The sequence below is a fragment of the Rhinolophus sinicus genome, linkage group LG04 (assembly GCF_036562045.2).
Source record: "Rhinolophus sinicus isolate RSC01 linkage group LG04, ASM3656204v1, whole genome shotgun sequence".
Taxonomy (NCBI): domain Eukaryota; kingdom Metazoa; phylum Chordata; class Mammalia; order Chiroptera; family Rhinolophidae; genus Rhinolophus; species Rhinolophus sinicus.
In genome coordinates, this window is record NC_133754.1 from 44,931,012 (window position 1) to 44,941,667 (window position 10,656).

Here is a 10,656-nt window from a genome sequence, read left to right on the forward strand (position 1 = left end):
TACCCCTGGGTGATCTCAGTCATCGTGGTTTTAAATACCAATAAAAATCAGTATGCCCCAAATCTCCAACATCTCCCTGAATCTCTAGAATTGTACATCCTCTGTCTACCTGGCAACTCCACATCAATGACCGTCTGTCCCAAACCAGCTAAGGCTGCACAAATGGCACGGCTAGACTCAAATCATTAGTCATTTCTTTCATCCTTCTCTCTCTCACCTCTCACTATTGATTCAGCAAATGCTGTCAACTAATCAACTAAAACTTACCCCAAATCTGTCTCCTTTTTTCCATCTCCATTTCCCCATCACGTGGACCATTGCAATAGCTTGTTCCCAGGACCTCCTGCTCCCCTCTTGCCCCCAAAATAACAGCCAGTTCCCCCCCAGCCCCCAAAGAAGTAAATGACATCATTCCATGCCCTGGTTTAAACCCCTCCAATGGCTTTCACTGCATCTCCAATGACACATAAACTCCTAACATGATCTAAGTCCAGCCTGTGTCTCTCCAACCTTATCTTGCACCATACTCCATCCCATTCACTATGCTCCACCCATGCTAGCCATCTTTCTGGTCTACTAACTCGTGGTTCTCAACCAGAGGTGGGTGATTTTGCCCTCAAGCAACATTTGACAATGCGTGGAGACATTTTTTATTGTCACAGTTTAGAGGGAAAGGGGTTACTACTGATATCTAATGTGTAGAGGCCAGGGAATGGGGGAGGGAGGGGAGTAATTAAGTTTAAATGAGGTCATGAAGGTGAGGCCCCGATGATGGATTTCGCGCCCATATAAGAAAATGATGAGACTTTGCCATGTGAAGATACAACTATGAGGTAGCCATCTACAAATGAAGAAGAGGTCCTCATCAGACACCAAATCTGCCAGTATCTTGATCTGAGACTTACCAGCCTCCAGAGCTGTAAAAAATAAATGTTGTTTAAGCTACCTCATCTATGGTATTTTGTTACAGCAGTCTGAGCTAAGGCAAGTGCTAAAGTTGAGAAATCCTAACTGTTAAAGTAACTGGATGCCAATCTCATTCCTACCTCAGGGCCTTTGCATAAACTATTCCCTTGGCCTGGAATGCCCTTCCTCTACTTTCTGCATGGTTCACTCCTTCTAGTCATTCATAGCCCACCTCAGATCTTATTTTCCCAGAGAAGCCATTTCTGATCACCCATTCTGATTTTCCAGAATACACTAACTGATAGTTTTCTTATTTTATCTGTTTATCATCTGTTTCCACTAAAATTAAGTTTCTTAACAGCAAGAATCTTATCTGATTTGCTTACCAGGGCCTAAGAGTGCTCGCTGCATACGTAGTTGGTAGTCAATGAATCCTTGGGGAACAAATGATTTTCCAGTTGATTTAGCTTGAATTCGAAAATACATGTGTGTTTCAAATGTGTGCATTGTAGAAGTGATAGGTACTGCAGGGCATTTAAAGCTGATTAACACAGTTACCACTCTCAAGCAGCTTACAATTATATAAGAAGGATAAAATGTGCTGTTACACACCTGAGGTAAAGTAGGATACAGGCTCTAGGGAAATGGTACAGCATCATATGGCGAAGGGCACTCACTGAGTTGTAAGATAATTCATGCGAGATGACTAACAGTCTTAAGACTGCCATAGGGTTGACAGGCAGCATCATATAAGGGTCAGGAACATGGACTCTGGAGCCCAGACTAGAGAGGTTCAAATCCCAGCTCAGCCAATTCTAGCTGTATGACCTTGAACTAGCTTTTTAATCTCTCTGTGCTTTAGTTTGCTCATCTGTTACATGGAGATAATAAAAGCCTCTGCCTCATAGCCTTGTTGTAGAATTAAATGAGTTATACAATATTATGTAAAGCACATGGCTACAGAGGACACTGTATGTCTGACTACTAGTATTCAAAGAAAGGAGTGATGACACAGGACTTAAAGACTGGGATGGTGGAAGGGCTGACTTTTGAGATAAGGTGAATTTGAATGAAAAGGATGATGGTGGCCTTCTCAGTGTAAAGATTATATTATACATCAAAAAATATGTACCATGCCCTGGAGTGTTGCTTAGGAATAGGGCCAGGCAAACATCCTTTTTTTTCTGTTCCCCCATCTGTGTAAAGGATTCTTTTTGGAAAGAGAATAACGGATGGAATCATGGTCATCTGCTGACCCCATCAGAAAACGTGAGATATCTGGTGACCAAATTGCAATATCACTTTCTTTCTATTTTATTTTTTTAACTTCTGTGCAGTATGCTTAAATGATCTCATTTGGTTCTACACTTACCACTGCGTGAGCTTAACCTTCTGGGTCAGTTTCTGCCCCCTGAAAAAAGAATAATAAATTCTACCCACTCTACTTTGGAGAAGTAGTACATGAATCCAATTCGTTCATACATATATGCAAGGCTTAAAGTGTTAGGTAGATGCAATGTAGATATATTTTCCAAAAACACCACCTAGGGTTTTACTATCATTGAAATATGATATGCAATGCTTTTTAATGTAGCTAAAAGTAATTAAATAACTTTGAAAACCTTTTTTTCCTTCATGTTTCCGAGAAGAAAAGAGAAAGTAGGACTGCAGCTAAGAGGCTGGGGTTCCCAGACCTGGGCAGAGCCAACTACATAAGTGTTTCTGCCACAGATCAGGGAAGACCAGCTATTCCCTCCATTACATGCTTCTTGGGTGTCCTCTGCGGCTATCCTGTTAAAAGGCAAAGCCAGACATAGGATCCATCCTCAAACGGAAATGGCAACAAAATAGCCTCTCCTTATTTCTTGAAAAGAAAAGAAAAAAGATTTCCTTTTACTGTTTAATAAACAGGAATCTGGGAACCTCTGGCTCCGTCCCACGCATTGTGATGTTGGTGAAAATTCTGCGGGACTATCAAGCCATCAAAATCCTAATATAATCTCTGAAAGGCAAGCTTGCTGCAGGAGTCACTAAGAATTTCTTTAGTTTGTAAATGTCTCAAAACACATCAGTCTATATTTTTTAGCCTTCCCGTAGCTTTCTTTTCTTTTCCCCCAGTGATAGGACTGAACAACAAGGATACCCCCCTAAAACATAACTCCAGGGATAGCGAAGGAACTCAGCAACTCCCATGGGAAGAACTCTGGCCTCGCGGTGGAGTGGCCCGGCCTTTGCTGTCCTCCCAGGAAGCCTGCCAGAGCAGACCAGAGGCAGGAAGCCAGTTTCCAGCAGGAGCTAAGCCAGCTTCTCCCACCTCCTAGAGGTTGAACACCACTCTCCCACCTCCTAGAGGTTGAACACCACTCGGACTTGCTGAGTTTTATTCCCAGCAGGTGCCCCCACAACAGGCTTTCTTTTTTTTTTTTTTTTTTTTTTTTCAGCGGCAGCTCAGCTCAAGGTGCCGTGTTCAATCTTAGTTGCAGGGGGCAGAGCCCACCATCCCTTGCGGGACTCGAGGAATTGAACTGGCAACCTTGTGGTTGAGAGCCCACTGGCCCATGTGGGAATCGAACCGGCAGCCTTCGGTGTTAGGAGCATGGAGCTCTAACCACCTGAGCCACCGGGCCGGCCCCACAACAGGCTTTCAGGCAAAGACAACACCAATGGCTGAAAGTAAAGGCCACAGTGGGGCTTCCAATGGGATAAGGAGACCACACCCAGTGGAGGAAGGGAGGGCTCAGGCTGGGAAGGACTGATCCGGGGACCCAGGGTAGAAATGCTGAAGGCATCCAACGCTCCTGGTCTTTAATCAAGAACCAGATGAGAGCCAATGTCCCACTCTCCAAAGCTCTGGGAGGTTGAGGGACGTGGAAGATGGGCGTGAGCATGTTATTTCAGAAATCTCCCCAAAAAGAGATGGGTGAGTTAGAGAGAGTGTTGCCTGCCCCCATTCCCTCACCCCAACACTCCAAAAAGAAAAGAAAAAAAGAAAAGAAAAAAGAAAGAGTCTGGAGGAGACAAAAGAGAAACTGGGATGGCACCCGTGAGTTAGGACTGAAAAGCTCTGTGGGGGGAGGGCGGGGAGGAAACGGCTCTGAGATGGAGCAAGGAGGCTGCTGCTGGCAGGAGAGGAGGGCTGGCTGTGTGCTTGGCTGGCCGCAGCCCAAGAAACCTTAACTCAAAGGAGTCGTTTGAGTTTAATCCTCCCCCAGGACTGTGGAAGAGGAAAAAAGGAAAGGGGAAACAAGTCAGAAGTCTCGAGAGGAAGGAGCTTTTTGTTTTAAAGAACTACCTCTTGGGCCTGTCCCCAATTTTCTGGTTTTGTTCTGGTTTAAAAGGAGAAGTTTTATATCACCCATGAGAGTCTGCATTTTTGTGGGATTCAAATATTCCTTAATTAGGTGTTGTCTCTTTACCGAAAGAAAAGACGCCTTTTATTTCATTTTACTTTGCCATTTTAATTTACTCCCTTTCGTGTTTAATAACTAGGTAGGGAAATGTTAAACAGCTGCTGTAAAATATTACAAACCCCTCTCCCTGGGAACGATTGAGAAGGAACTTTCTAGTGCTATCTCCCATCCTAGAGAGGAGCTTGTGGGAGGGGACCCAGAAATCCCAGCTTTGGGGTAGAGGCTGGTGGGGGAGGGGACGTGATCTTTCCTTCCGGACCACTGCGGTCCCGCTCCCACCCCATCAACCTTCTTTTTGGGTTGCTGTTGGGAGCAGGAGTGCAGGGGTGGTGGATGTTTGAATGGAGAGAGAGTTTCCTGGAAGCTGAGAAATATCCATCCATCTCCTCCAAGCGACCTGCACGTCTCTTTTCTTTGGCACCACCGTCCTAAGGAGGGCTGAGGCTACTTATCCAGAACTAGAGAATTTGCCCCGTGAAATTCAGGAGAAGAGAAAAATCACAACAGAAAAGCAGAAATGGCCAGGAAAATGTTTGGCCTTGATCAACTGGAGACTGGCTTTCTTATGGTGTTCTAAGTTTCAGGAAAATGACAGAAAGGGAAGGGGCTATAGTTTTTCTACAGCTAAAAATGTAAGGGGGGCATACTCCCAATGGAGTTCTGGGCCGTCCCTTCAGCAAAGGGTCAGCAGTTGTCTGAAAATTGCAGAAGCTCCCCAAGGGATCTGGAACACAAATTTGCGGGGCACCACAGGGCACCAGTTTCCGTCTACTGAGCTGTGTATGATGCTTATACGCTCATTTTGCTGGCAAAAGAGCCTGTCATAAAATGTAATACTGACTATAAAACAAATCAGCGCTTTGAAACGACTTGCTTCAGATGTTTTCATAAATCCCTAATGGCTCAGGCACTGCCTGCTATTGATAATATTAATGTGTTAATAGTTCCTGTGAAGCAGGAGCACTGGGTAGGGCTGGACACACACACACACACACACACACACACACACACACACACAGAGGAATACCATGGAACTGGAAAACAATGCTTTGGCTCTCCCTTGAATTCCAGCTGCACTTTGTTGACCCTAGAACACCAGATCCAAGTGAGATATCTGATATTTTAAATTCTTGGCTGGAGCTCCCCTTTAGTTTGAAGTGTTTTACATCAGTTCATAAAAAAGTATATAGGTACATCTGTGCATATAAAAACATGTGAGCACATCCGTGTTCCCAGAAGCATTATTCACAGTAGCTAAAAAGTGGAAACCCAAATGTCCATTGGCAGATGAACAGATAAACAAAATCATATGTAGAGATATATCTATTATCTATATAGATGATAGGCAGATAGATAGCCACGCATTGGAATATTATGCAGCCATTAAAAAGGATGGCGGTCTGATGCATGCTACAACGTGGATAAACCTGGAGGACGTTATGCTCAGTGAAATACGCTATACACAGAAGGACACATGTCGTACAGTTACGCTTACGTGAGGTGCCTCGTGTGGTCAAATTCACAGGCACAGAAAGTAGCGTAAAAGTCAGTGGCCACAGGAGGGGGAATAGGGAACTAGTGTTTAATGGGGACAGAGTTTTAGTTTGGGAAGATGAGAAACTTCTGGAGATGGATGGTGGTGGGGGTTGCACAACAATGTGAATGTACTTAATGCCACAAAGCTGTACACTTAAAAATGGTTCAAATGGTAAGTTTTGTTATATATATTTTACCAGATTTTGTTAATGAGGTAGAAAGGCAGGTGAGTAATAGACATTAGTCTTCTCTACACCTTCCCATGTCCTCTCCTATCTGAGTTCCCTGCACAGGGCCCACAGTTCTGTCCCCAGGGCCTCAGAGCAGCCAGCTCCAAGGGAGGCTCCCCCTGCACCCATGCAGGCCTTCCTTTGCCCTTAAGGAAATGAGAAGTTTCATGTCTACAATTCCCCAGACACCCATCTGGTCCAGGGAAACCTCCCCATTAAAACTCCGTTCTCACCTCAAAAGAGAAATTAAGGAACCAAAAATGATACTTTTCATGATGTAATTTCTCTGCTGCCTTCCTAACAGACATTCAGAGTGGAGGAGTCTCAGAAAATGAACACTCTAATCTCCTTGCCTGTGGCCAAAGCTCTTTCCAGGCTCATTTCTGTGTTTGGACCATGCCAGCCCTCTGATTTATGGGGTGGATAGAAAGGTTCGAGAGAGTCAACTTTAGAAATAACAGGGGGAGTGGGTGGGTAGGGGTGGCACAGGTTAGATTGCAGCGTTTTTCCTGGACTTGCCTTTTCTGTGTGTTGGGGTTCTTCCTGGAAAGCACTTGCCTAGAATCACTTGATGATTTTGCCCCTCAGAGATATGAGCAGAAGAACCTGGAACTACTAAAGCTGTTGAGTCTGAAGGCAGAAAGGGTGGCCCAAACTGAGGTCGGTGCTACCCAGAAGTTTCCTCAGTAACACAACAGACACTAGACCTAGGCCACAGGGTTTTTAATGCTTGCTCTTTGGGGCCAGTTTATTTAAGAACTGGCCAGAAAAGTCAACCCTTTACCCTGTACCCTAAAGGGAGACAAACATTGGCCTAACCCAAGTCTCCAAGTCTCCCCTAAGCGCTCCCTTAAATTTCCCTTACACATCATTACCCAAACCGAGGCTGCCAAGAGCTCCTGGGTTTTATCACACAGGCTTTGGCCTAGCTTTCCAGCTATCGTATGTCAGTGCCAGGTCGTCTTCTCCCTGCCAGGTCAGAAAGATGAAACCTGCAGCTGGTGATGGAGAAGCCTGTTCAGAACCCTATGTAGGGATGACAGAATGTGCCCATTAGCTCCAGGCTGACAGGCCCAATGGCATGGACTCCAGACAAATAAGAGTGGGCTAGTAAGGAAGGGAAGCCCCATTGGAAGGAGGTGGGGAGCAGAGCACAGAACTCCCACTATGGAGGGGCCGCCTCAGGTAGGGCACCAGCGATGTGCACACCCAGTAAAGTCAGATTCAGAACGGTCTGAGAAGTGAGCCAATGGGATAAACCCTTGGACTTGGAGCAGGGGGAGAGATGCATAATCTGAATATCACTAAGAAAACTTTGCAGCCCACAGCCAGATTTTCAAAATCAACTGCTTCACCAAATTCCCTGCCAGCTCATAAAATGCTTGCCTGATTTGCCTTCCTTTCTGCAAATGATGCTATTCTATTAAGTGCTGTTGGAAGTGGGAGGGAGGGAGAAGAGGAGAGAGAAGTCAGGGGTGAATTACATTTAAAACTTATTTTAAATGTAATCTCTCTCAGTTTTGTTTCCTTCAAGGCTGTCATAAATTTGGTTGGGTCCTGGATGTGTAGGCCCTGATAATTTGCAGGTTGGATTTAAATATGCTGTAAGTGTGTGTGTGTGTGTGTGTGTGTGTGTGTGTGTGCAGACTTGTCTGATCAAATATACATTTAATATGCCTAGGTATTCATTATACCAGAGCAGAACATGTGCAGCAGACTCTAAGCAGTGTTCATGTTTACACTATTTGGAGATATATTCAAGAAAATAATATTTTACTTTATGTATACACATTTGATTTTGCTCCTTGTAATTTTTCTGGATGCCTGACTGTTTTAACTATTCCAGCAGCGGATTGGGGGCGGGGAGGGGGGCAGTATGCCAAGTTGCAAAGTGCTTTTATATTTTAAAAGGGGCTTCTTTCTACCTGATTGCTGACTTGCTGGTTGATGGGCCTTCTCTAGATCCATTTCCTGTGTTTCAGGCTGACCCAAGCTCTCAGGCCATCCAGGGTGGATAGGCAGCAGCTGGGGATCTCAGGAGGCTCTCTGCAATACAAGGCGGACTATTTGGAAACAGGGTCTGAGCTGCCACCTGCCTCTTTCTCATCCTTGTGTCCAGCAGGCAGAAGGATGTGTAAGACTCTGGGGTAAAGGGCCAAGTGAACTTGTGAGTCAACTTCGCAAAAAGGAGGACAGAAAAAGGAAAAGAATGAGTGCAGGATGGTGAGACCTGAGGAATAGGGGAACAAGAATGGGGGACTGAGGACGCTGGAGATTTAAGACCCCCTCCTTGGAGCCCAATGCATTGTCATGGGTATTGGCTCACCAGACAGGCCTCAAGAGAACCCAGGTCAGGGTCCCTGGTAAGGTAAATTTCCACTCCCAGGGGCACAACCACACTCAGCTGAATCCAGAGGCCTTGAGGCCACACGTCAACCCTCTCCCTATTCCCACCAAGGACAGACCCTGCAGCCATGCGACCACCCACTGATGCACCAAGTTCTCTTTGGGCCCACTAGAATACAAACACTCCAAACTGATTCAATTTGTATGGACTCACCAACAAGGCAACAACCACCTTCACACATTCACTGCCTCCAAATATTATCCTGAATCAAACAGTCCTGACCACAAAAACCAGTGGAGAAATTTAGGACCATCTTCTCAAAAACACACAGGTCCACCTAAGAGACCAACTTCATGGATTCCCTGGGAACACTGTTTCTTCTGGAAAATCACTCATGGAGTGTGTGTCCCATGGGCCTTTTCCTAACCTCACAGTTGTCTCCCGAGAGTAGCAGAGCCTGATCATCGGGGACCCATCGCCTCTCCCGGCCCTCCAGGGGCACCCTGCATTTCCTGAACTGGGATCGCTCGCAGAAGTCGGGACTTCTCCATTGGAAATCGGGTCCCAGGCAAGGGCGCGGGGACTCATCGCCTACGTTTCTGGCCCGGGGAGCCGAGATTCTTAAGATCCGCACGGTATTTGGCCCGCACTGCAGCATGTGGGGAAAGGTGATTACTCTCGAAAGGAAACAGGACTCCTCGCGGAGCCATTATTCGTGTCTTTCTGCACGCGCAGGATCTGGCCCGGCTTTCAGCAACTCCTCCTCCTCACTAACCACTAGCTCGTAATCTGTGGGTCGCGGTGGGCCTGCGCCCGAGGCTGCAGTCCCCAAATTAAAGCACTTTTCCATCCCAGACACCCAGCGCGCCGGCTCCCCACGCGCGCCAGGCCGGTACTCCTGCTCCCGATCCCCTCTCTCCGCCCAGCTCCCCGGCAGCTGAAATGGATGTGATTTCACGCAGACCCTGCGTGCACACACACGTGCACACACACGCATTTCCCCTCCAACGCCGCCCGCATACACGCACGAGCCTAGACGTTTGCCTTTTGTGCTCGCTTTGAAGGACGTGCTTTCCTGTTCCTGGTTTCCTCTTTTCGCTCCTTCATCTTTTCTTCCTTCGCTGCTTTCCTTCTAAGTCCCCCAGGCCTGTCTCATTCCCCTCCATATCCTCTGCCCCGGTGGCTTCCCTCTCTCTCCGCCGGGGAGGAAACGGGGCCGCGGAGACGCGCCCTGCGCGCGGAGTGAGGGAGGTGTTCTGCGGCCGCTGGGACCGCAGGGCTGGCCTCCGGCCTGCGCCCTGTTTGTTTTCCCTTCACCCCCTGAATGCTAGATTAAGACGTAAAGATTACCCAGGCCGAATAATGCCGGGAGTCAACACTCCAGCAAACAAAAGTGCTTGCGCAACTCCGTCAACCCCGCTGGGACCCCGGCCGCAGGCTGGGGTAGAGAACGCGCTCCTCGCTGCTAATTACAAATAAATGATGATGTGCTCACTAAGTAATTGATTTAATGAAGTTCCTATGAAACTATTAAACCCGGGTGGAGGTCAGGCTGGAGGCGCCCCAGAGCGTCCATTGTGGGCTGTTTAACTCCACCAGGCTCCTCGGAAAGACATCGGGGCTAATAGGTGAAGTCACAGCTGTTTGCACTGACTTCTCCGAGCGCCCGGCCGGCCGCGGGCACCCTCGCGCCCTCTTCATGTCGCGCCCTCGTGCCCCGCCGCCCGCGCCCCGCGCTGGCCAGCTTACCCACGCCACTCCCAGCCCAGCCGCCAGCTCCCGAGGGCCTCTCCAAAGGGATCCCGGGTCTTGTTAAGAGCGGGAAGTTGAGCACTGAACTTGTGCTCACCGCCAGCAGTCGGCGGCGTCCACCGCCGCCCACCCCTCCCGCCTCACCCCACCCAGCCGCTTCGTTCAGGAACTTCAGCCAGTGTGCCACGCAGGGTGCTCGCGCGCTCTTGGCAAGGTGCCTGGAGCCCGAGTGTGTGCCCAGTGCACCGGCTAGGGCGGGGGATTTAGTTGTGTGTGTGTGTGTACATGAGCTCACGACCGTGCATTCCAGACCAAAAGCCCATGTTTTTGCATCTCCCACCCTGGCCTGGGGCCTGTTCGTGCAAAAAAGTAGAGGCAGGGAGATGGGGACTGAACAGAAAGGTGCAAAAAAGATCACCCTGGTCGGTGGTTGGGCCTGGGAACCCCAGTCTTAGGTTTTACAGACCTGTTGGGG

The 10,656-nt window shown here is 47.8% G+C and overlaps 1 long non-coding RNA gene across 4 annotated transcripts in view; it reads right to left on the reverse strand.

Moving 5' to 3' along the window:
- Positions 1-10,304, reverse strand: part of LOC141571018 (uncharacterized) — a 112,589-nt gene extending 102,285 nt beyond the window's left edge. For all 4 annotated transcript variants that reach the window (XR_012495472.1, XR_012495475.1, XR_012495474.1 and 1 more), the window contains exon 1: positions 10,179-10,304. This is a non-coding gene — a long non-coding RNA (uncharacterized LOC141571018). The remainder of the gene's footprint in view (positions 1-10,178) is intronic.
- Between the last annotated feature and the right edge of the window lie 352 nt (positions 10,305-10,656).